The sequence below is a fragment of the Miscanthus floridulus genome, chromosome 18 (assembly GCF_019320115.1).
Source record: "Miscanthus floridulus cultivar M001 chromosome 18, ASM1932011v1, whole genome shotgun sequence".
Classification (NCBI taxonomy): domain Eukaryota; kingdom Viridiplantae; phylum Streptophyta; class Magnoliopsida; order Poales; family Poaceae; genus Miscanthus; species Miscanthus floridulus.
In genome coordinates, this window is record NC_089597.1 from 87,722,011 (window position 1) to 87,749,961 (window position 27,951).

General features: G+C 43.7%; 2 pseudogenes; both read left to right on the top strand.

Annotated features, from left to right (window-relative positions):
• The first annotated feature begins 12,948 nt into the window (after window positions 1-12,948).
• Window positions 12,949-19,666, top strand: LOC136524133 (GDSL esterase/lipase At5g45670-like; annotated as a pseudogene).
• Window positions 19,667-24,570: 4,904 nt separating this feature from the next.
• Window positions 24,571-27,951, top strand: LOC136520463 (uncharacterized; annotated as a pseudogene).

Genomic DNA, 27,951 nt, shown 5'->3' on the forward strand with positions numbered 1-27,951 from the left:
GGATGATAAGCTGTACTGTACAGAAGTTTAGTACCCAACGAAGAATGCAATTGTTTCCAAAAGTTGGAGACAAACTGTGTACCCCTATCTGACACAATAGTTTTGGGTATTCCATGGAGACTCATGATTCTCGCTAAGTACATTTTGGCATATTGGATCGTAGGATATATTGTCTTGACTGGAAGAAAATGCGCTGACTTAGTGAGTCGATCTACAATAACCCATACTGAGTCAAATCCTTTTGATGTCTTGGGTAGACCAACAATAAAGTCCATGCTTATGTCCTCCCACTTCCAAGATGGAATAGGTAATGGTTGTAATTCACCAGCAGACCTCAAATGTATAGCTTTCACCTTTTGACAAGTATCACACTTTGCTATGTATCTGGCAATCTCTATTTTCATTTTAGTCCACCAAAATCTTTGCTTCAAATCATGGTACATCTTGTTACTTCCCGGATGAATGGATAACCTAGTAGCATGTGCTTCATCTAGAATTGACTGCCGCAACTCAGGAACTTTTGGTACCACCAGGCGATCCTTGAACCACAACACATCTTCATTGTCAATGCTAAAGCATTCCGCTTTTCCATTCTTGACTCTTTCCTTAATATGGGCTATACCCTTGTTTTCCTTCTGAGCAACAATAACTTGATCTCGAATAGTGACTTCAACAATTATGTTGGTCAAACTTCCTTGTTGAACTACTTCTACATTCGACTTTTCCATTTCTTGACATAAATTCAAACCTATTGTTCTCACTATCAAACAATTGCAATAACTTTTGCGACTGAGAGCATCTGCAACCACATTTGCTTTACCAGGGTGATAATGTACTTCCAAATCATAATCCTTAATCAGTTCTAACCATCTTCTTTGTCGCATGTTCAACTCTGACTGAGTAAAGATATACTTTAAGCTTTTGTGGTCTGTATACATATGACACGTATTACCAAGCAGGTAATGCCGCCAAATCTTTAGAGCATGAACCACAGCCGCTAACTCCAAGTCATGAGTCGGATAATGTTCTTCATGTTGCTTAAGTTGCCTGGATGCATAGGCAATGACTCGGCCTTCTTGCATCAACACACATCCAATACCAATACCTGAAGCATCACAATAAACATCAAACGGCTTCTCGATGTCAGGTTGGGCTAACACTGGCGCAGTAGTCAACAGTCTCTTCAAAGTCTGGAAAGCCTCTTCACAATCTGATGACCAGACAAACTTAACTTGGTTCTTCAACAATTCAGTTATGGACTTTGATATCTTTGAGAAGTCTGGAATAAACCGACGGTAATATCCCGCCAAACCCAGAAAACTCCGAACTTGATGAACTGTGGTTGGCGGTTTCCAATCAAGCACATCCTTCACTTTGCTGGGATCAACTGCAACTCCTTCGGCTGACAAGACATGTCCAAGAAATTGCACTTCCTTAAGCCAAAAATCACACTTGCTGAACTTGGCATATAGTTGATGTTCTCTCAAGCGGGTCAGAACAATTCTAAGATGTTCTGCATGTTCTTTCTTATTCTTAGGAATATACTAAAATGTCATCAATAAACACCACTACAAACTTGTCTAGCTCCGGCATGAATACTGAGTTCATAAGATACATGAAATGAGCTGGAGCATTTGTCAAACCAAAAGACATTACCAAGTATTCATATAACCCATATCTTGTGGTAAATGCCGTTTTGGGAATATCCTCAGGCTTTATCTTGATTTGGTGATATCCTGATCTCAAATCTATCTTGGAGAAAACTTTGGCTCCGGCCAGTTGATCAAAAAGCAGATCTATCCGAGGTAATGGATACTTATTCTTGATGGTCACTTCATTCAATGGACGATAGTCAACACATAACCTCAGGGTCTCATCTTTCTTTTTCACAAAAATTGCCGGACATCCCCAAGGTGAAGAACTAGGTTGGATAAACCCTTTCTTAATCAATTCTTGTAACTGAGTTTTCAACTCGGCCAATTCCTTAGGTGGCATCCTATAAGCTCTCCGAGAAATCGGAGCTGTTCCAGGTTGTAACTCTATATTGAACTGTACATCCCTATCAGGTGGTAGACCGGGTAAATCTTCAGGAAATACATCTGGAAATCCACACACTACCGGAATATCTCTAATCTCTTTGACAACAGTTACACAAATCTTACTCACTGATCTTCTTAGGGTTGGAAGTTGGATAAGAAGTTGAGAATTACTATCAGGCAAACTCACTCTTAAGGTCCTATTCAAAGCATCTAATAACAGCCTTATGCTGATACATCCAATTCATTCCCAAGATTACATCTATATCCTGATCCTTAAGGATAATCATGGTAGTGGGAAAAATATGCCCACCCAGGTTTACGGGTACCTGGTATACCATCTCCTTAGTACACAGACGTCCCCCGGGCGACTGTATAAAGAAACTTTCCTTTGTTGCCCCAATCGAAATTTCATGCTTCACGACAAATGTTCTATTGATGAATGAATGCGATGCGCCAGAATCAAAAAGTATAACTACAGGGTGATTGGCAACAGGAAACATACCCATCATCACTGGCTCCTCTTCCAGGAATTTCTCCAGCTTGAATATAGAACACCCGTCCTGTCTTCCTCTCATCTTTGCCCTTCTGAGCTATTCTGATTGGGATTCTTGTTTGGTGCCTGACCCTGTTGTTGATTGGCAGGAGCCTTCTGATAATTTTGATTAGCCTGCCTAGGATATGGACATTCCCTGAAGAAATGACCAGTCCTTCCACAATTATAGCACGGATAGTTGTGACCCTGGGATGTTGGAGTATTGCCACCAGGAGCATTGGTTGACTGTGAACTCGGATAGGTTATAGCAGGACGGACATTTGACTGTTGCCCGGCTTGGAACTGCGGCGGACGATAAGGAGGACTATTATGATGTACTTGGATGATAAATCACCCTTTGCCTCTTCGGATTTCCCCCAAAAGATCCAGACGGCACACTCTTTTTCTTTTTGAGCTCCTTGTGCTGCCGATACTTTGATTCTGAAGCAATTGCAATATTTACTGCCTCATGATAAGTGACATTGGTGCAAGTGGTCATCATAGTCTGCAACTTGGTATTCAGGCCTCTCATAAACCACCTCTTCTTCTTGACATCGGTATTGACATATTCGGATGCATATTGGGACAGATGATTAAACCTTCCCACATACTGCATCACGCTTTGATCTCCTTGTTTCAAAGCAAGGAATTCATCTAGCTTCATAGCCATTACTCCTTCAGGGATATAATGGGCTCTGAAGGCTGTACGGAACTCAGCCCAAGTTATTGGAATGCCAGTTGGTTGCATAGCCACTAAGTTTGCCCACCAAGCACTTGCTGCTCCTCTAAGTTGTTGGGCGGCAAACGTAGGTTTCTGATACTCTGTGCATGGGATAAGGTCAAAGTTCTGTTCCATGGTTCGAAGCCAGTCATCAGCCTCCAATGGTTCATCTGCCTTGGTAAACACTGGGGGTCTTGTGTCTGTGAAATCAACATATGTAGCCTCCTGTCGGTTATGGTGGCGTCCACGGTTTCCGTACATCTGATTCTGATTACTCTGAGCCATCTCATGAAGCAAACGAGAATTTTCAGCCGTCACATTGACGAGTGCAGTTATAGCATCAGCTAAATTGGTTGGAATTGGTGGCGGATCAGGAATACCGTCCTCATCTTGTGAAGTTCCTGGAATAAACGAACCCCGTGTACGACGCATCTGCTCATAACAAACCAAACTTTATTCACATATCTTTATTGAATTGTACCATAGCTTACTCTAGACACATTACATGGAGCTTACTAATGTACAAACAAACCTACGGGTACGAAAACAGAACTACATAACTTAACTAAAGCTACTATTATACAACTCTCCTCCTTTCCACAATTTCTTCAAACTTCAGGCTCGGTATCCATTCCGGAATTATTACCGCCTTCATCATCACTTTCATCGATCATTACTAATTCTTCAGGATCTTCTTCTTCTTCCTCTCCCGATTCATCATCATCGGCAAGGATGACACCGGGGTCCATGGCATCAGCTTGAGGCTCATGATTTGGATTCAGTAGATTGCTAAGCCTATGAACTTCCTCATGTAGATAGGTATTATGTTCTTCTAAATCTTCTACATAGAATTCTAGCTCATGAGTTCTAGCTCTAGCTACATTTTCCCTGTGCCAAGCTTCATTTCTTCCCTCCACCGTACGAACTAACATACTTTCGCAGTTCCTATGCGCGGTGGTGAGCTGCCTCAATTGACCCTGTAATTCACCTATTTGTATAACATCCAAAGCCCTATCTCTAGTAGATTGTGCTAACTCTGCGGAAATCCTCTGTATCTCTGCCTGAGGATCAGGCCTAGTACTGCTACTGCTAGCACCATCATTTCTAGGGGCAAGTTGGTGACGAGGAACTCCTTTGGGTCCGGTGGACTTACGGGGCGTCATCTTGGCACGAAGCCATACTGTAGGAAACCAATTTAATCCAAGTAAGACCATTTGATCAAAATCCAAAGAGTAGCTAAGATGGATTACATTCCTCAAACCAGTCTCACTACTTAACTCCAGACTAAGAGGTGAAGGAAGTAACGAGTGAATTATTCATGATGCATGAATCGTTCTTACGAACAAAAACATCAAAGTTTATAATGCATATAAACAACATTTATTTTTATATAGGGCATAGCATAATTACTACTCCACCACACAAAACATTTTAATCAATAGGGAATGGTGAGAAAGAATTAAGATAAGTCAGAAGCAATTTGGACCAAATTATCAAGTTAAATTTAGTCATCCCAATTCATTTTGAAGTTTTCGTAAAACAATACAGCAAAACCTTGTAACGAACGCTCTGATACCATTCTGTGGCAGAACCTCTTAAGTTATAGGGCCCACATGCACCTGTCACTGTCCGACGACCTTTGACATTTATGCATATGTTTTCAATAACTTAAAAAGACTGTCGGGTGTCCTCGGGGAACCCCGAATCATCCACGATTTCCGAGCAGGATCACGTTACAGAGTCAATGCAGTATTACAACATTTATTCAAATATCAAAGCCAGAGTAAAAACAGCGGAAGTCTTACAATAACATATTTTACAAACAGTTGTTTCAAACCTTACAAATTAAGTTCCATAATTATTACAAACCATAGTAGTAGTGGAGTGGCATAATTAACATATACTTAACACACAAAATAAACATCCTGCCCAAGGATCACACATTTAATTCTCATCGTCAGAACGAACGATAGTCATGCAGCACGATCCAAAACAGATCTGCTCATGAGGCTCACCTGCAACAAGGGGTCAACGAACCCTGAGTACAAAGGTACTCAACAAGACTTATCCGAAATCTTAACTGATAAACTCAGTAATGCAGGCTCAAGGATTCAAGGTATAGCTTTAACAATGATCAAAGTTCTTTTGCGTAAAAGCTCTTTTAACAACATTCTTTATATAGAAAACTTCTCTAGAATTATATACAAAGCTGACACGATCCGCACTGAGATCATGAAACTTCATATCCAACATCTTCACAAGCCTTATTTAAGTTCTGGTTATTAATTCTACGATGATGAACAGTGAGTTGAGTCTCCATAACCGAGGAGCAACGACGATTCGAACCGATTAAGCCCAGCTGGGGATTCCAGACCACACGACATATGCAGGTCCCCGACTCACATATATCAACCTACCCTCGGATCCTCTAAAACAAGAACGGGTCCGTGCCACCCAAGAATACAGCACACCTCAAATTCGGCCACATTCCAGCCACGAGGGTACACGCTATTCCCGCCATCTCTCCACTCCCAGTGCGCGAGTAGCCATTCTCGTAATAGAATTGCCAAGTTCAGGCTTACCGGAGTATGTGGTTAGTACTACAAATTCTCACCTCATGCAATTCAACAACGGACGTGCCTTAATCGACACAGGCGGAAAGAACCCGCTCACAAGACCTCCATGTCTTGTGGCTCACACTCACCGAGTCCGCCCGGTCTAGATTTATTACTCCACATTCCCATATCACATGTTAACATAGTTAACCAGTGTTCCATTTGTAACTTGCAGGTGGCAGGTAGTTACCCGACCTTCATCGTTCTACGTATGGCTAAGCAAAACTAGGCATATACGAGTTTAAAACTGGTAATATGGTAAATATGGAATAACAAGGGTGGTAATGCAACAATTAGGCTTTTACTTAACTCCTAATCACTTAATGCAGTAACGGAAAGCAAAAGCGAAATTAATTTATAAAACACAAGGTAGGGTTGTATGCATCCGAGGCTTGCCTTCGTTGACGGAAAAGTCTGATTCCTGCGACGTTACACAAGTATTTGACCCGACCTCAACAGACGGATTAACCTCTTCAACAGCTTGATTAACTACCACGTTTTCACCTTCGTTCACTACACGTAATAACAATGCCATGTTTAACATGATGCGGAATTCGAAACATGATGCTCGATGAGGGATGAAAAATTAATAATTTGAATACAACTTTCCTTCGCGGTACAGTTGCAAGTCAAACAACTAATTCTTTTTCGTAAACACATACATCAACTGCCAAGGATCATTAACAACAAATGACCCAAGGTCATCACTCAATCCAAAATTTCAAACAAAACCTAAATCACTAAAGGTTACTATTTGCTTTTATGAATTAATTATTTAATTCAAAATTATGAAATAAATCAACTTATTCTAATTGAGCCCAAAATTTTAGTACATGTTCATTACATGTTAACTAAGTGGCAAAACAAATTTCATAATTTTTGGATAAATAAATAAGCCTAGAAAAATCCTGGAAATCCATTTATGAATAAATTGAGCAATTTTTATCACATTTAAAACTTACTGAAAAACATTATTTCATATTTTTCTTAAATACTATACATCTCAGAGAAGTCACACAAAAATTTTCATAATTTTTGGAGCTCTAAATAAATCTACACAAAAATAACAAAAACATACACTATTCATTCAAATCTGAAAATAGAAAAATCCATTTGAACGCTGAGTCACTGACATCGGACCCCACCTGTCATCTTCTACCTCCCGCGTGTTGACTACGACGACGACGGCGCTGACCGGCGCAAATTCATCGACGGTGAGCCCAAAGGCGACGGTCAAGGTACCAAAATGACCACATCATCACGGCGCATCGACTGAAGGCACTAGCTAGACGAATTACTACGAGTAACGAGCTTGGCGTCGGCCATGGCGGATGCGGTGGCTCGGCGACGTTACGCCGGCGAAATGAAGCCGGAAACGGGGAAACAGAGGGCATGGAAAGGTCCAGTAGCTCACCACGAACACGTTCAAGCAAGAATTAAGGCCGGAGAAGTAACGTAGACACGGGTCGACGTGAACAGCAACGGCGGCGGAGCAAGGATCGTCGGTGATGGTGTGCCGGCGACTGCAGTGGATAAAACGGCCAAACAATAGTGAAATGAGCACTACGGCATCGAGACGAAGCTAAAGGGACATCAATCAAGGGCAACGGCTCACCGATGGACTCTGGCCACGAAGATGCGCATGCGACGGTGAGGTTACCGGCCACGAGGAAGAAGGCGATGAAACTCAAGTTCCCGGTGAAGACAAGCCAAATTGGTGGGTCAGATGGACGCGCAAGGTTCAGGCGGAGCTGGGACTAGCTTTAACAGCGACGGTGGAGCACGACAATGACGGCACGGGCTCGCCGGAGATGGAGCAGCGGCGACGGGAAAAACAGAGAGCGAAGAAAGAAGAACGATGGCGGCTCCAGAGCTTTATAGGGCAGCCAAGGAAGCGCAAGGAAGCCACGACGCAGTCTTCAGCGCGCCAACGCGACGCCCAGACGGCCACGCGCGCGACTGGAAGCAAGCCGAAGATCGCCGCCGGTGTAGCCTGAGCGGTGAGTACTGTTCACAGAAATTACAAGTTTGCCATTCAAAAGTTCTTCAACTTTGCTTTTATAACCATCTCCTAATTCGGTCTAGATTTTGAAATGAACTTTTGAATTTGAATAGGGAAATTTACCGAATTACGCCTTTTTGATTTACTCAAAAATTTTCTAAACAACTTGAAAAACTCCAAAAACAAACTTTGTATAACTTGCCAAGCTCTACACTTTTGCTTTTGGGCCCAACCCCAAAATATGCTTAGATTTTGAAATGGATTTTCAGGGTAGGGTTTACATGTTGAAACGCGGGGTTTTCTCGAAAAATTCAAAATCCAGTCAAACTTTGAACTTGAGTCAAACAATACAATTCAACACTCATTACACAAATGTAAACTTGTTTTAGTAAATGCACATCAAAGTTTTCACCAAATGCCAAATGCTTTGCAATGCATATGATGACATGTCAGATTTTAACATTTAAACACCCGAGGTGTTACAAATGGTACATTGGACGCGACGTTGAGGGCAGCGGCGAACAAGTGGATAATGAGCACAAGGAGCAGTTAGAGGCAGCCTTCAAGTTTATTTCAGCCATCAGCAACTCTGCGTTTGGTGGTTTGGTTGCCTTGGTGGTTAACTACAACATCACGGGTTATTCAGGAAGCACTAAGGGTGCCGTCCTCGCTGCCATCTTCATCTTGTTTACTACTGGCATCTTGGGCCTTCTCTCAATGGAGATCCGGACGAAGGTACTAGAGATCAACAACTCAAGACTTCAGGGATCCATCATTAAAGCAATGTGGTTCATAATTATATTTATGCTTTTATTGCTGGCTGGTGCAGCCCTTGCAGAAGTTTTTGCTATAGTTGAGTTCTAGACCTTTGCTGCATTCCTGCCTTTGGCTTTTGCTTCAAGAACAATAATTCCAATGAGTACCTGATGGAGCAGTTTAATTGGAAGGCTGATAAGGGGATCAAAGTCACCATGTGGTCATTTATGGCAATTATCAGTATCTTTGGAGGTTTCCTTCATGGCCATGACAAGATACAATATCTGAAGGCTTGCATCATCTTACTGATATCAGCATTTATGTCTGGGTTTGTTCTCACTTTGCTCACTATCAAGCCAGATCCAACCAGTACTAGCCTTGCTGCTGCCACAACTATACTAGATTGGACTGCATCAGCAACATTTGGAGCTGTGATATTTGCCATTATGGTTGCGATGTTTCTGCAAATCCTGTGAGGCGCGAACCATGTTGAGCAGCACCCTTCATCTTAACACAACTGGTAATCTGTCATGCACATTTGTCTGCAGTGAACTTCCAGACAAAACTAGGGAACAATTGTATTCAAATTTATCATCAAATCAGGTATTGTATGGTGATGATATGGATCGTTCATTCTTTTCTATCGGATATCATGCCGAGAGAGGGAAACTGAAGTGCGGGGGGAGCATCTTGAATCTGGGATATCAAACCAGGTATTGTCTAATGATGATATGGATCGTTTATTCTTTTCTATTGGATATCATGCTGAGGGAGGGTAACAGAGCAGGGGAACATCTTGAATCCGGGATATGCAGAAGCTGTTTGATGCCTCCTGGAACCTCACTTTGGGACATAATGCTTACTCAAACTCAAAGGTATTAGTGTAAAGAAAATGAAAGTAAGGCAGATGAACAAGGATAAATGTAAGAGGCAAAATTTCCTGCCCTTCCACATGTAATGATATTGAAAAAATGTGCCTTGCTGTCTCGAGCATGTAATGACAGAACCTACATATCTTGTTTGCAGTGGGTTTACTCGTGAGGTTCCTGAAATAATTGTAGAAAACAAATATATGAGCTGCTTGAAGTCTCTGAACATTTTGCATGATCGGCATGTGATGCTTCTTTGGTATAATTGACGTGTTAAATGTGGTAATATTCGTCCTTTGCAACGAGGGACTACAATTCTGAAACCTTGCTACTACATCAATAGTGTTTACATAGATATATTCAAACTTAAGTATGATGAGTGTCTATTTGCGTAATTATATATATTGCCTCCTCATTTTCGCTACTCACCTTGGAGTGGTTGGACCAGAAAGTTTATCGTGTTGCCGTTAGCCAATGATACAAATTGTTGCACATTGCTCTGTCTAGTATCTGTACTGAATCACAATACACAAATGGTGTGGGAATAGTTGTTGCTTTTTAGGATTCAGTGAGTCATGTAAAAGGGCTTTGCTAACGCTAGCCTAGTATGTTGGAGTAGGTGATTTGTTTTTGTTGCTAAAATGTAATCGTTGTGTTTCCCAGAAAAGAAAATTTACTTTGCTTGTTCTGAAAACAAATGCCGTGTATTTCAATATTTTGGAGTGGTGTCAATTAGTGCATTCCTTACGGAGAAAGAACATGAGAGCTGCTGAGCTGCACACGTCCATCACCCTCCGATAACAAGGAAAGAACTGAGAAGCAGGCAGCAGCCTTGGTCGTGCCCGGCACAGGCACAATATACTGTAGAGAATAACTCTTGGGGCAAGTTTTTTTTTTAAAAAAAAAAGCACGACATTAAAGAGTGAGGGCATATTATTGGGTAAATCGGCAAAAACCAAAAAGAAAACATACCGCTTTGAGTTATATATATAGGCGGGGAGAAAATTGAAGCCGTTCTACTACCAGTAATCTTTAAACAACAGTCTTAAAAACGATATACTAAGAGTCCAAGTCAGATTAAGTGCTTACCTGCTGCTGTATAAGAATGGTCTCACCTGCAGTATCGGGATGCAGGATTTGGTCTAGATGGAAAATGAAAGTTTATCCCTTTCTTGGTCTATTTTCAGATTCAACCTGTGAGCATTCAAAAGCTGGATGTTCTTTGCTCTGAACAGGCCTACAGAGTGCAAACTCGACCGGTGACTTTAGCATGAGAATGCATGTCAATGACCAAGTCTTTTGGGCCGGCCCACTTTTCGCATTTGAAGAGCGTACAGTATACTGGAGTTAGTCAGTTGTCAGCGTTTTCTTTTTTTTTTCTTTTCCCTCGAGATGAATAAAGAAGACCTCGTGGACTCCGTTTTCCTGTTACCACCATCTCTACTGATTCGACAGATCTGGCGCTCGTTCGGTTTTGTATTTCCTGTCGCTACCGAACCAGACGAGACCACCACACGGCGTTTGTTGTCGACAGTCTTCGGTGCGGTGTGCGGATCGCGATCGTCTGATCGACGACAAGTCGACAATGCACGTTGCATCGTGTGGGCCCTCCTGTGCTGCCAGTTGGCCTCACACCCACTAGCGCCCATGGAGACAACCGCACCCTGTTGGTTCGGGTTTACTTGACTGTTAACTTCTGACTAAAAATATGATTTAGTATAAAAAAATATTATTTATTAATTAAAAAAATACGTCTTATATTATAAGGTAAACAAACCCAAATGAAAAGGGGCGTGTCTCCCCCATCCCGGCTCCGACGACCCACCCAGTAGTACCCCACCTACGGACCAAAACATGCACGTGAGTAGGGCAGGTAGGTGCTCCGTTCAAAAAAAGTACCACGGTAGAATTCGTGCCACTCGAATTTTTTATTAAATCTGATTATATTTATAGAAAAGTGACCTACCCCGTTTTTCACCGCTACTACTTTTCAGTGATCCGTGCTTTCCGCTTATAACAAATTAGCATAAATATCGGTATGAGTCAAATTTTAACGAAACGATAAATTAAAAGGACATTTGATCTCAGAATTAAACTTTAGTCCTCGTCAAATCGAATATTTACATGCTAATTAGAAGGATTAAATATGAGATAATTATAAATCTAATTACATAAGTTGTGACTAACTCGTAAGACGAATCTATTAAACCTAATTAATCTATTGTTAGCTCATGTCGAATTAGCCACAACTTATGCTATTAGTTTTATATTTATCACATGTTTAATCCTTCTAATTGGCATCTAAACCTACGATGTAACAGAGATTAAAGGAGTTTTATACTGTTCAATTCTTTTGTTAAAAAAGGTGCATACAAAACTATCCTACCAGATAGAAATCCTCTAAAATTCTAAGGTCTAGGCGAAGGTGCCTTGAATGGCCACGCAGGGCAGCAGGGAACGTCGACGTTAAGGATGAGATGCTCCTTTATTTTAAGGGGGAATTATTTATTTGGCATTTAAACAAATCAGTGTTTCGTATTTGACATTTGAAAATTTCAATTTTCTTATCTGGCATCAAGTTGAAATTTTCTTTCGTAAATGGCACTGCCGTCCATTTAGGACACTAACGGTGTCAAGTGACTGATAAAAAGACATGAATACCCTTGTTTGCAGCAGAAATCCACGGTGCCAAATAGAGAAGTTCAAGTATTTTCGTATGGACGATATTGCCGGAGCTCTTGCGCAGCCCCGTGCCATCGCCCTGGCGACCCGACGCATAGACCCCGTACCAACGTCCCCGCATTGCTGCCCTACCGAGGCAGGATGATGGCGTGTCGCTGCCCCCACGGGAGCGCCTAGCTTGCTTTGCCGCAACCTCGCTAGTGCCGCGCGCTGGTCATCGCGGTCTCCACGTGCCGCTCGCCGCTGTCCGCCCGAGGTCTGCCGGCACCACAGCGCCTCACCATGCACCGGCGCCGCTGTCGTGGCCCCGCACGCGAGCTCCCAGCTCGCTGCCGCACGCGAGGTCCGCTCGTGCTGCTCCCCGTGCGAGGTCTTCCCGCGCCGCCGCCACCTCGCCGTGAGCCGGCTCCGCCACTCGCCAGTCGTCGCTGGACCTATGCGCCGCTTGCCGCCATCCCCGGGCGCCAGCTCGTAGCTCGCTTTGCCGCGTGTTCGGTGCTGCCCTGCGCGCGTCGTAGCTCGCCGCTTGTCGCGGCCTCGGGGATGGCGGCCCGGCCATCGCGTCGCACTGCGGCAGTGGGGTGCGCTGCGGCGGGGAGCTGGCCGAAATCGAAGAAGATGGTGGCGTCCATGGAGTTCTGACCCAGCGTCGGTGACGCAGCCCATGATTCGGGAGGTGGTGAGGTACCTGGACGGCGGTGACTGGGTCTAGCTAGCTAGCTACTAGCCATCAGCACAGGTGGAAAAAGCTAGCCATAGGAATGGGGCGTGAGACAATGCGGTGGCCGCTGCCGGCGCTGCTCCTCGTCGTGGCCGCGCGGCTGGCCACCGTCGCCGTCGTCGTGGTGCGGGGCGAGCCCCAGGTGCCGTGCTACTTCGTGTTCGGGGACTCGCTCGTGGACAACGGGAACAACAACGACATCGCGTCGCTGGCGCGGGCCAACTACCCACCCTACGGCATCGACTTCGCCGGCGGCGTCACCGGGCGTTTCAGCAACGGCCTCACCACCGTCGACGCTATATGTAAGCTCTCACTGTGTATTCATGTGTCGTTTTTTAGCTCGGCTTCTGGGCTTCGACGATTACATCCCCACGTATGCCGGCGCGAGCGGCGATCAGCTTCGGCGGGCAGCTGCAGAACTGCCAAGCGGCGGTGCAGCAGCTGGTGAGCATCCTGGGCGACGAGGACTCCGCGGCCAACCACCTGAGCCAGTGCATCTTCACGGTGGGCATGGGCAGCAACGACTACCTCAACAACTACTTCATGCCGGCGGTCTAATCCACCAGCCAACAGTACACGCCGGCGCAGTACGCCGACGTGCTCATCGGCCAGTACGCGCAGCAGCTCCGGACGATGTACAACTACGGGGCCAGGAAGGTGGCGCTGATGGGCGCGGGGCAGGTCGGGTGCAGCCCCAACGAGCTGGCGCAGCACAGCGCCGACGGCGCCACTTGCGTGCCGGAGATCAACGGCGCCATCGACATCTTCAATCGCAAGCTCGTCGCGCTCGTCGACCAGTTCAACGCGCTGCCGGGGGCGCACTTCACCTACATCAACGTGTACGGGATCTTCGAGGACATCCTGAGAGCCCCAGGGTCGCACGGTACGTATATGCACGTGTTTGAGTGGACACCAAACCAAAGGAAATACTTGAACTCCCCTATTTGGCCCACCGTAGATTTCGGCTGCAAACAAGGGTATTCATGTTTTTTTACCAGTCATTTGACACCGTTACTGTCTAAATGGACGGCAGTGCCATTTACGAAAGGAAATTTCAACTTGATGTCAGATAGGAAAGTTCAAATTTTTGAGTGCCAAATACGAAACACTGATTTGTTTCAGTGCCAAATAAATAATTCTCTCTTATTTTAAGCGCTTGGCCAAGTTGGCAGGCCCACAAATATATTATTTTATTATAGTTACATCATATTTGTGTCAGTGGCTAATAATGGAGTCAACTTACGAGCTTATACTCCTCTGTCCAAGAAAACATGTCACTATGGTTTGCGTGCTCGGAAAAGTAGTTCAGGTTTGATTAAATTTATAATGAATATTATTCGTATTTATGACTCCAATGTAACACCCCAGATATTTGTCACCAATTAAGCAATGGGTTTAAACTCAAACATGACATGCTAAGTGGTGACGAAAGTTTCAAGATCAAATCTACAAAATGAGCGACCAATTAAACTTGGACCATGCACCATTGCTTACATGTTGCCCTTCCCAAAAAGTATGCTTGAGTAATGTTGGATCTACTTCTTTCATGTGCCTCACATCAATTTCCACCCACATGGATGATTGGAAAAAGTTTCGTAAAGTTTGGAATCAAAAAGTTACATGAAATGATAAGTTATAATCTTTCTTGGATTGCTTTATTAAGTGAATGGAATTATAGATCGTCAACCAAACCTTGCTACCTTGCCCAAACGACTCAAATTGAAATCTACAACAAAAGTCATGAAGGGTTCGTATTGAGCGGAGGACAAGAAAGTACCTCCATCGGTCTAAAACTTGGATTTAAGCTTTACCGTGATGCTACTTTGACTTGGTTTGAATTGTACTTTAGAAACTTTGCATGGAAGTGCACCCTTCAGCAAAGTTGTAGTACTTGACTAGATAAACAACTTTTATAATTGGGTAAAAGTCTAATTCGGTGCATAGCCTACTCAAAAAAATAGTCCACAAGTAACAAAAGTATTACTGTTTTTTAGAGTGAAAATTTTTCTAAGTCTGAGAGCACGTTACAGTTTCAAGTGCTGCACTTTGGGTTGATATTACTCTCGAACCATTAAGATTTAGACCAAAACCTCTAAATAAAAGTTGGAGCTGGTATGTAGATCTACAACTTTTATTAATAGAGTTTTTGCTAGATCGTCTTTGTTTAGGAGTTACGGATGGACGAACTTAGGCTTTCAGACGTATTTTTGAGGTAGAATTGAAATTTTGAATTTGGTGAACAGTGCCGACACCGTGCTTGAGCTGCAGGCCGCGTGTTGCATTGCTCGCGCCGCGTGGCCTCCGCTGAGCTGCGCCCGTTCGCCAGCTTGCGTGCATAAGTGCAGACCGAGCTCCCCTGCCCTCTCCACTCTTTCCCTCTCCTTTTCTCTCCCTTCTCCTGCTCTCTCTCCCAACCGGCACTTGCCGTTGCCATGGCCGCTGAGCTGCACTCCATGGCCGCCCCGTTCCCCTGCCCCTCTCCTCCTCCTTCCTCCAGCTGCTCTGCCCGCCGCTGCTGGCCACAGCAGGACCGCAGCCAGCCACCGCGGCCTCGCCTCGCCGTCCTCTGCACCGAGCCGGTCGGCCGCAGCTGGGAGTTGCCGAGCCGGCCAGCCGCGGCCTGACCACGGCGTCGTCAGGCCAGCTGCCGGCATGCCTCGTCGACCGGAGCACCTCGACCTTGGCCTGCTCCTCCCCACCGGACAGCCCGACCACCTCCCCGGCGACCTCACCGGCCACGTCATTTTTTTTTGTTCCTGCGTCCAGTGTTTCAGAGGAAGAAGGAGTAAATCGGAAATAGAAGCTATTTCATGTGTTCACTTTGCATAAATGCCAGACACATATATTTACATATATATGCTTTGTTGGTTTCTAAGATTTCCAGGGTTCCTAATGCAAAAGTATTTTCCTTTTTTCGGATTAATCTGTTCTTTTGCAGATTTCTGTGCTGAATTTTGGAAAATCGTAATAATTAGTCGAAAAATCGTAAAATAACAAATGTGGACTTTTTGGAATCCTTGTGAAATTCTCTATGCAGTAGATCTATAATATGGCATGTTTTAGTTTAAATATTGTGCTGTAAAAATAGATCTATGCAGCTAGGTTCTTGATACTTGCCATGTCTTGTCTTTTTCATAACTGCAGTTTTTATGCTCAAATAAATGTGATAATTTTGTGGAGTGCTACTAAGGTGATTGTTGTTGTCTGGTAAAAATTTCAGCGATTTAGGATTTATAGTTTAAGAGTTATAAAAATATCAAATGCCCTGTTTTGATTTGCTCCTATTCTGAACAGTTCTGCATGTTTGAATTAATTGGCTCAGTTAAGTTATGAATCATGATTTGATGACAATACATGAGTTTTAGTAATTTTCTTAAGCTTTCCAAAAAGTTAAATATCATGATTTTTGGCTAAGTAGATCTTGAGTTATACTTGCTTAAATCTTTGTGGCTGTTTCTGCCCAAACCCAGACAGGGTTTCCTTGTTCTTACTGTGGGGCCTTCTTAGTAGTAGAATTAGCTTTAGGTGTTTACAACAAAGTTGTTTAGAATTTGCTAATCTTTCTAAAGAGTCTAGAACCATATTTATTGGACATGTATAACTCCATTTATAGCTGTTTAAAGTGGCATATCCGTTTCTGTCTATGTTTTGGACAGAGATGCAATTATTGGATTAATTGACCCTTCTAACTGTAGAATCATCTTAATATGAGAATAAGAAAGTTTTAGGTAACTTCCTAAGATTTTCAAAAAGTTATGGTTCATGTTTGTTGGAGGTCTAGAACTCCATTTATGCTTCTCTGAAGATGCTATCAGTTTTTTATACCACTGCTGTTGGGCTGGATTTGCAGTTTTGCTTGTGCAATTATTTTCGTGGTGTAAATGATGTTTGCTATGGTTGTAGTGAATACAAAAGTTGTAGAAAATTTCATAATATTGCTTGTGTTCAAATTGTAAGACCATAGGCCTGATAGTTTAGGAGTTACATGAGTTTTTAAGTCCTCTATCAAGTTTTGATTTTATTCTGAGCAGATCTGAAAGATGCTAGTGTTTGATCTAGTTAAGATTTGAATGAGTTTTTGGTGATAATAACAAAGTTGTAGATAATTCATGTATCTAGATTCTTTTAAAATTTGGTGGTATTTGACCAAGTAGTTTGTGAGTTATGCCTGTTTAAAGTTGGGTTACCGAATTGATTATTCTCTGTCTTGTTTAGACCAGTTTCTATAAATGGGTGTATTTGACTTAGTTAACTTGAGAATCATGCTATGATGGTTATAGATGAAATATAGATAATTTCATAAGCTTTCCATAATGTCTTCTTGCAAGTCATTTGGATTTGTGTAACTCAAGTTATAGCTAAATCTTGTAGCTGATGTTTGCATGTCCCGAAATTGGCAGATTCCAATTATAGTGGTTGCTTGTATATTGCTAAGTGTGGCTTATGCCCTTGTTGATGATCAAGTTATGATACTTGTGACCTTGTTAACTTGTGTCATGCTTGATGTGCTTGCTCTCTATAGTTAGTTGTGTGATGTTAGTTAAAATAGCTATTGGTGTCTTTGTCTTGCATAATCTTGTGTTTGTCTTGAAAGCTTATGTGATGCATGTTGTGTTATCTTTCATCACATTCATACACATGCATCTTGCATCTCATTTAGGTACGCTAGATGAACCACGTGAAGGATGCGATGTTGGAGCCAAACCCGAAGACAGTGTTTGATGGATCTATCCCGAAGATGGAAGGACTAAGCAAGTGCTAGGACCGGAGATGTCACCAAGTTGGTGCAAGCTAACTGAACTGACTTATGTCGGATCCCAGGCAAGCCCCGGAGCATTTTAAGTCTCCTAGTATTTTACAAATGATTACTTAAGTACTTATGATTGATGCATTAGGTTATAAGAGTTGAATGAAACCACTTGATGCATATAAATTCTTTGTCCAGATATTACACCTTTAACCGATATAGGTCCAGGATCGAATATATGCTTAGCCATGCTTAGACCGGTAGAAGTCGGGTGATATCCTGTCACCTGCGAGATATAGGTGGATACCGGAGCACGGTTGGCTATATTTGCTATCGTGGAAAAGAACCATGGGGTAAAAGTAAATCGAGGCCGGGCGGAGTCTATGTCTAGGTTGACTCATGTGATTCCGTCTGTGTCGATTAAGGACCGTACCGTTGTTGGCGCTTCTGACAAGATTGAACGCATGCCTATCACTTAGCTGGCCGGATAACTCGTTCCGACCGCGAAGCCGAGTAGCTCAACTCAGGCCGGGACCTGTTCTGTTGTGCGCTCCTTCCGGGGGACGATCAGACTAAGCCCAAGGGCAGGCTAGGCTTGAACGTCCTGGCATCTGGTGTCCCAGATTGTGCGGCGCGGTACGGACCCGCGAAATGTGTACCTGAGTTGTACCAAAGGTGACCTAAGGTGACCGTTGATCTAGTATGCCTAGGTTTGTGTTAGGAATAAATTCTCAGCTGGTTGAAATCGATTCGAATCGCCGTCTCTCCCGGATAATGAGAAACTTGGATAGTCCCAACATCGTAGTAATTGTATTATGGAATGTGATGGTTCGGATAAACATGGAATTACTACACCTGCTATGGTTACTATTGTATGCTCTAAAAAGATATACCACATGTTTGGCATAGGATAGTTGCTAATCTAGAGATGGATAGTTCTAATGAACTTGATGACAGAATTATAATTGTATAATTGAGTTAATCGCTTTTTATGCAAAATGTTGTCAAGCTACCTCCACTTATAAAGCCTTGCATACTCCTTGGAGTCAATTTTATTTCTGGTTATGACGGGTAAGTCTAGCTGAGTACATTCGAGTACTCAGGGTTTATCCCACCATGTTGTAGGTAAGGTTTTGGCCTGCTGAAGATGGTGGCTAACCACCGGTGGGCTTGGTGACTCTATATTCACTTCTCATCTACATGCTTTTGTCTGAGGATGTCACTTATGCTAGCAATGTATTTGAAACTCATATTAATGAAATCCTTCGAAAGCAATGTTGTTTTCACTAATCGATTTTGAAATCCAAACTTGTATTATTATTTATGAACCTATTTGTAATATTATTTCTACTGCAACTCTGCGTATGTGATGTGTATTTGCTTAATCACGCGATCTTGGTTGTGATGTTGATTTACCGAGGTCCTGCGTGACACTCGGCGGACTACCGGGTTTATATAAGTGAGAGTATGCGCATGTCAACGTGTTAAGCGGGGACAACCGTACTTGATCTTGTATAAATTGGGCGGTTCTGTCACATCCAAATCAATTTATTATGAAAATACATTTCGTAATTAATCTAATGATATCTATTTGATATCATAAATATTGATATTTTTTATCTATAATTAGTCAAACTTAAGATACTAAAACGTGACACTGTGCTAGAATTGCATGTTTTTCTGGACGGAGGGAGTATAATTTAAAAAAAACAAAAAATATGTTTATATAGAAAAAGTATAAATATAGACATATAAATCATTGTAAGTGTACGACATTACCTCTTTATAAATAACTAATTTATATTTTTCTCTTTGTCATTCTCACTTTTCGAGAAGTAAAATATTTTCAAATTTGAATAAATATATAAAAAAAAATTTAATATATTTGGTACATAATTAGTATTATTAGATACATGGTTGAATATATTTTAGAATGAGCTTATTTGGAGATATAAATATTGCTAATATTTTTATAGAACTAGTGAAACTTAAAAAAATTGACTAATATAAATTTATAGTAACTATTTTTATGGGACGACCTCTCCCTTCGTTCTAAAAAGGTCGCTATGGAAATTATGGTGGTAAAAAAATTTCAACTTTAATTAGGTTTATAAAAATGCGTATAACATTTATATGTCTCCATAAATTTATTATGAATGCACATTAAACGATCTATCTAATGATACTAATTATATATCATAAATATTACTCCCTCCGTCCCAGAAAGAATGCAATTTTAGCATAGTGTCACGTTTTAGCACCTTAAGTTTGATCAATTATAGATAAAAAAAAGTATCAATATTGATGATGTCAAATAAATATCATTAGATTAATTATGAAATGTATTTTTATAATAAATTAATTTAGAGTTATAAATTTAAATACCATTTACTAAAAACTTTGTCAAACATGAGCCCGCAATCTCTAGTTTTTTTCTTTTTTAGAAAGGAGGTAGTAATAATTTATTAAATATATTTAGTTAAAATTAAAGGAAGCCAGAATTATTCTTTTTTTAGACACAGGGAGTACCACCTGTCCGTCTCGGAGGATCAGACAAGTCGCTGACAAAAAGTACGACTTCTTCTGCATTCGGAACTCGTAACGTCACTGACCGGTGGCGCGCCCTGCAACAGTACAGAGCCAACGGACAAGGCGCCGACCGGATCTGGTCCTTTGCTGCCATCAATGGCCGCCGCGTGTGTGCCTGGCGAATCCAAGCCAAGCGCACCGTCGTGGCCACCCGCACGGGCTGCCCACCAGCACCTATAAAAGCCTGTGCAGTGCCTGCCCCTCTCGGCCTTCACGCTTGACCCAGGTTGCGGCGAACGGCGATCCATCCCAGCAGCAGGTGAGCTTTCTTGTGGATTGATTGGGCCACAAGCTAGTTTGTCCTTCCTGTGTGTGTCGACCTCTACCTCTTGTCATCCAACCTGGAGACCTCGAATTCCTTTGTTCAATTCTTGTCTTCTGTTACGGAGTACTAACCTTGGTTGGACGGGAATTTCGAGGCTGTGAATCTGAGCGATAAACATGAGACCACATGTTGGGTGTTTGCTTGGGTTGATCGAGTTGGTCTCCATCGGGCCTGCCTTTGTTCCCCATTTGAGTAACACGAGTAGAGTGCCGAATTCAGCTGGGATCTACCGGCACAGATCCGCTGGTCCACCGCATGTTCCCCGTCCATCCGTAGATAGGCTCATGCTTTTATCGCACCTTTTGCATGATGCTGTGGCTGAGCCTTTTCCTTGTTGTGCCAGCTTGTTATGGCGACCATGACCGACGACGAGCACCGGCAGACCCTGGCTGAAGAGGGGCGTGCCGCTCCCGTCCAGTCTCATCAGCCCAACGGAGGAGGTGAGCACCTCGCCCTTGCCGTGACCATTTACTTCTAAATTAGTAAGTGCTTCCTTTCACAGTTGACTTGCGCTCGCTGCAGGTTCGCCACCGACTCTCGAGATAGAGAAGAAGGCCGCCGCCGTCATCAGCCAAGTCACTCACTAAGGTATGCTCGCGAATCTGCTGCCGTACCTTACTTCTCCCTCCGGCGATCTGTCCCGAATTTCGCCTGCGCGTGTCGCCGTCGCACTCTTTTTTTTTTAGCACTCATCATCAGAGTTCATTGTCACGTCGCTGTGGTCTGTCCTTTTGAGACGGACGCAAACTTTACGAGGATATAGTAGGTAGCTAGATTTTTTTTTCCAAACTTTTTTTTAGAAAGGACGACAAAAGCTTTGCCGCGATTTCTATTAGACGAAGAAAGAAAAAAGACAAATGCCCGTCCAGTTTTTTGAGCGAAAACTGGATCCAAAAACCATACAAATCAGGAGAGTGCACCATTCATCCTAGCAACTTTGGTACAACAACTGAACAACTATCACAACTCACCCCACTACTTCATCCAACTTGATCAAAACGACCCAACTAAACAACTCAACTATCAACTAACAAGGACCCAAGAAGACAACGTTCTGCTGAGCGACACCAAACAGCAAGGAACAATCGCGAAACTGGAATACCCAGCCATGCCCCCAAGGAGGAACCGACACTAAAAACGCCGACATGGTAGCCCGCTAAGGAAGGTTTTCACCTGCAACATCCAGTACGGTAGAAGAAGAGGTAGGAAAGGACGCCTTCAAGAAGGGAACGACGTCCGCAAACGTCGTCGTCCACGCTTTCGCCCCCACCTCAAACCATCTCCACATCGTCGCCGCCAGAGGCCCAACCCTACCAGAAGGCAGGGTGCGGCGCCTAGACGCTGCCCCAAGGGACGCCGACCAGGAGAAGCGTTGGGGAACCCGCCGGAGAGTCCCCCCACCGCAACCGGCAACGCCGGCCAGCAGCAGGCAGAACCGGCCAGCTCCACCATGAAAATCAGCCCGTGGAACGGGAAAGGCAGATGGCACGGAGAAGAGGGCCGGGATCAGAAGAAGCCCCAGTCGCCCATCACACCAACGTCCCCACCCCCTGCCGAGCCGGCCCCGCAACAACCACGCCGAGCAACACCTCCAGCAGCCTCCGCGCCGAACTACCGCCGTCACGCCCGACCCCCAGCCCTCTGTGGATCTCGGCCAAACCACATCACTGGCACCGGGCGAGGAAGACGCAGGATGCCGCAATGGGAGCGCCAAGCACCAAGCACCTGCAGCCCCAGGCACCGGCGTCGTTCCCAGCGCCTAGGCTGGAGCCACCGCCGCGGACGCATGGGCTCCCCGCCGGATCCGGCAAAGAACCATCGGATCCCGCCAGCAGGCCACCAGATCCGACCCCGAGCCGCCGGATCGAGAGGCACCGGCCCCATGGCACCACCACCGTCGACAAGCTGCACCAGAGCAGCTCCGGCCCAAGGACCGCCAGGTCCAGCAACGAAGGCGGTGGATCTGCGGCCTCACCCTGGCCTGGCACCGCTAGTCGTGCCACCACGGCACTACGGGCACGCCAACACCAGGCCGCCACCAGCCAGCGCCACCATGGCGCCGCTGGAGCAAACCCAACCAACACTACTACAAAAATGAGATCTAGTCCCGGTTGGGAACTAGCTGTACTCCCGGTTTCCCAACCGGGACTAGCAATCCGGGGCTAAAGGTGTTGTTCTTTAGTCCCGGTTTGCCAGAACCGGGACTAAAGATCCTCCCAGCTTTAAAAAAATAATGCCTCACACCGGTTCGCCCTGTGAGATTCGAACCCAAGACCTCATGCACTGCCTCGCGCGTAGCTTACCACCCCACCTACACAACATATCTAACAATGGATATGATGCTTTCCTTTTGAACTAACCCATTCAGGGACCTTTAGTCCCGGTTGATATTATCAACCGGGACTAAAGGGTCCTTTAGTCCGGGTTGGTGTTATCAACCGGGACTAAAGGGTCTACCTTTAGTCTGGGTTGGTATTACCAACCGGGACTAAAGGTTGGAGGACTTTTAGTCCCGGTTTAGCCGTTGGGCAGGGACCTTTAGTCTCAGTTGGAGACACCAACCGGGACTAAAGGTCTTCTAGTCCCGGGGACAAAAAAATGCCGAGGCTAATGCTAAATTGGGACATCGTTCTAAAGTTTGTTCTCTAGTAGTGCAAGCCATGGTCGGCCACACCACCACGGCGTTGCTGACGAAGCCACACCACCACCGCCTCCGCACCACAGCGCCGATGGCCAACCACCGCCTCCGCGCGCACTGTACCGACGGCCAGGGCCACATCGCAGCGAAAATCACAACTGACTTCGGTCAATGGAAGTCCCAGTCCCTGACACCTGTGTGTCCGGAACATTATTTGGGTGCTAACGGTAAACAACCAGTCAATATGTTTCTAGATCATTTCATCAATTTATTAGAATGCGTGTGCGTGTGTGCGTGCGTGTGTGTTGTGTGTGTGTGTGCGTGCGTGGTGTGTGTGAGAGAAAAGAGAGTAGACTTTTTATTAGGTGCCATCTTCATACTTGGCCAAGCGCCCTCCTTTTGTAATTAGATTTAGACAAAAAATACTCTGTTGTAGTATAAGATAAAATAAAATCGTTGCAAGGAATTATTTTGTACGAGTTAACCAAGGTAATTCGGGTTTTCAAATTTAATATTTAAAATATGTTTTGAGAAAATGGTACTTGACATTTCAAATTATCTTGTAAAAATATTTTGTACGAGTCTTTTAAAGTATGCCTAACCGTTACCTTGTATTTCATTTCCTATGAAACCAAACCTTTGAAATATTTGGAATACAAATCTAGTGATACGTCTTTTGCATACTAAAGCTCCCTTTGGCACGGCTCATCCAAAACGGCTTCACCGGTGAAGCCAAACCGGTGAAGCCAGAAAAACTGGCTTTTCTCGGCTTCTAGTTCATTTTAGGCTTACAAAACGGCTTCACGCTACAGTGCCTCAATTTACGCAAAATAGATGAAGCCGAAGCCGGCATAAGCCGTGCCAAATATGCCCTAAACTATGTGCACAATTTGATTATTGTTGGTCAAATTCATATTGTTTGTTTGTTTGGGTTGAAATACTAATACATCCCATATTTTTTTTAATGTAGAGAGTAGTAAGGGTAGCTTAATCTTGAGATAGCTTGGACCCATATAAGTGGTTTTTTAAAGAAATTTGCGCACAAAACTATAAAAGAGAAGGTAGAATTTATATATATAAAGAGAGACAAAAAAAAAAGTGTTGGGCTTTGGGCTTACATTGACCCATTCGGCCTAAACATATAGAGTGATGTGCTAGGCTGTGCTTCGTGCTCCTTATTTTTCTAGTTTGGCCCAATTTCAAGTGGGCTTTATTTTCAGACGCTAGGGGTTGGGCACTACAGTCTGACAGGCAGCGTGCTTGCTGCAGGCCTGCTGGGCGAACAAAGAACGAACTTTAATATATTGAACTGAAAATATGGGATGGGACAAAAATGCCTTCGGTTTACGGTTCATAAAAAAATGCCTTCGGTTTTGGTGAATGGTGCAGCGCTAGAGGAGCAGCGATGTGATCCGTCGGCGGCGAGGGAAACCGTAGGCGCGGGGCGCATGCACCATATAGCAAGCGGGGGCGGCGGGGGCGATGATTGATGAGGGAAGGAGTAGATTACTGTCGGAGAGGTTGTTTTTATCTCGTGGGGATTAAGCATCATCAAGGGGACGAAACGCGAGCTCGACGGAGGCACGAGGCGGCGACGGGAGCTGTTAGCGATGTAGGGTAGGTGCTGAGCTAGATCCCTTGGCTCCTAGTAGGTCTGATGCACCCTCCATGGGAGGTCAATCCCCTCTTCAGGTATGATCCGAAATTCCGAACTGCCTGACGATTCAGTTCCCTATCTGATTATTTCAAGAACTTTGATTTCATCCAAATACGTGGATATACACAGACGCTCTTGGTTTACAGGTGTAGGCAAGAATTTGGGTTGGGGGAGGAGTTGATCTTGGTCGGATGAATTTTGAACCAAAGAATTTGAGGGACGAACTTGATTTTGATCGGCTGAATATAGCAGTGGATTATGAATTTTGGTAACCAAAGTTTCGTTCCTGACGACACCAAGGTCCTGGGTTGTAAAAAGATTGAGACTAGTAGGATCACATGACTTTTTGCTGCATTCTTTGTTAGAAAAAAGAGTAAAATAGCTTTATATTTTTTATCTAACAGTCCAACTCTTATCTCAACTTGTAGTTATGGTAGTTCTAACTTTATTTATATCACTATAATCTGTCAGAAACTTACATGTTGAATATGTGGCTCGTCTTCAAACTTGAACATGCTGTGCACTGGGACATTTCTTTTATCACTGTTTGCTCTATATAATAATATTGGCTGCACTTTTGTTGGCAATTACTCTCTCTGTCCACAAGAGAATGCAACTATGTGATATGTGCAATTCAAACTAGCTTAACTTTGACCAAGTTTATAGTGAATATTATTAACATTTGTCTCCAACAAGGTTTACTACAAAAATATATTTCATGATTAATATAGTGGTACTTATTTGTATAATTTTTATATAACTTTGGTCAAATTTCGAATCATTTGACTCCTCAAAAGTGAGAATTGCGTCCTTTTTTGAATGGGGGGAGTAGAATCGTTGTACCGGTAGTGTAGTGTTTGGTGGAAATCACTTTGTTTTCCTTTTAATGTGGAACTGCTATCATCTTTTAACATTCATTTTGTTGTTTCTCCTAGGAATTTCTAGAAGGTCCGTGGTCTTTTGATGTTAGCATTTTGGGCTATCATGACAGTGTGTTGTTTCCTTGTAAAGCACCACACTGGTTGAAACAGTATAACCAACTACTGATTTCTAGCTCTGTTTTTTTATTTTGAAAAATGTATTGAGCTTGGCATTAATTTGAACTACCAGAAACCATTTAGGAATCGTCATGTGGACTCAACTGATGCTTGTCCATAGAGCCATGGGTTATGGCATTCTATAATGTTTCATCCATAAAATTGTTAATTGCAGGCCGAGGAAGGCATCAGTGCAATCAAGGAACTGTGCCATGTAGCCAAAGCCAAGGAGAACAGGGAGTTTGGTGCTTTCATTGCTGCCTCTACTGCAAGCATGATGGTGGCGTGGTACTTCCTCTCTCCAAATGGCAGAGGAGCATACAATATGCGTTACATCATCCTGATGTTTCTTGGCTTTGCATGTCTCACTAGTGGTTTATCCTTGATGCTGCTGAGTCAGAACATCCTTGATCTCCAAGAAGACCTTGTTGTTGATGTCCAACTTGTGGCCTCCAAATGGCTTTCCTTGTTGTGCAGCATATTACCTGTGCTAACTTTGCTTAGCTCCTTGGTGCTTTCGGGGTATAAGGTCTATAGGTACATTGGCCTCATCATTCTTGGTTTGTGATGACACCACTTGCTTTGCTGCAATGGTACATTGGACGCGACGTTGAGGGCAGCGGCGAACAAGTGGATAATGAGCACAAGGAGCAGTTAGAGGCAGCCTTCAAGTTTATTTTAGCCATCAGCAACTCTGCGTTTGGTGGTTTGGTTGCCTTGGTGGTTAACTACAACATCACGGGTTATTCAGGAAGCACTAAGGGTGCCGTCCTCGCTGCCATCTTCATCTTGTTTACTACTGGCATCTTGGGCCTTCTCTCAATGGAGATCCGGACGAAGGTACTAGAGATCAACAACTCAAGACTTCGGGGATCCATCATTAAAGCAATGTGGTTCATAATTATATTTATGCTTTTATTGCTGGCTGGTGCAGCCCTTGCAGAAGTTTTTGCTATAGTTGAGTTCTGGACCTTTGCTGCATTCCTGCCTTTGGCTTTTGCTTCTGCTATCTACCTGTTCCCTGAGCGCAGTGTCCGTGTACCCAGGAACAATAATTCCAATGAGTACGTGATGGAGCAGTTTAATTGGAAGGCTGATAAGGGGATCAAAGTCACCATGTGGTCATTTATGGCAATTATCAGTATCTTTGGAGGTTTCCTTCATGGCCATGACAAGATACAGTATCTGAAGGCTTGCATCATCTTACTGATATCAGCATTTATGTCTGGGTTTGTTCTCACTTTGCTCACTATCAAGCCAGATCCAACCAGTACTAGCCTTGCTGCTGCCACAACTATACTAGATTGGACTGCATCAACAACATTTGGAGCTGCGATATTTGCCATTATGGTTGCGATGTTTCTGCAAATCCTGTGAGGCACGAACCATGTTGAGCAGCACCCTTCATCTTGACACAACTGGCAATCTGGCATGCGCATTTGTCTGCAGTGAACTTCCAGATAAAACTAGGGAACAATTGTATTCAAATTCATGATCAAATCAGGTATTGTATGGTGATGATATGGATCGTTCATTCTTTTCTATCGGATATCCAGAGAGAGGGAAACTGAAGTGCGGGGGGAGCATCTTGAATCTGGGATATCAAACCAGGTATTGTCTAATGATGATATGGATCCTTTACTCTTTTCTATTGGATATCATGCTGAGAGAGGGTAACAGAGCAGGGGATCATCTTGAATCTAGGATATGCAGAAGCTGTTTGATGCCTCCTGGAACCTCACTTTGGGACATAATGCTTACTCAAACTCAAAGGTATTAGTGTAAAGAAAATGAAAGTAAAGCAGACGAACAAGGATAAATGTAAGAGGCAAAATTTCCTGCCCTTCCACATGTAATGATATTGAAAAAATGCGCCTTGCTGTCTCGAGCATGTAATGACAGAACCTACATATCTTGTTTGTAGTGGGTTTACTCGTGAGGTTCCTGAAATAATTGTAGAAAACAAAGATATGAGCTGCTTGAAGTCTCTAAACATTTCGCATGATCGGCATGTGATGCTT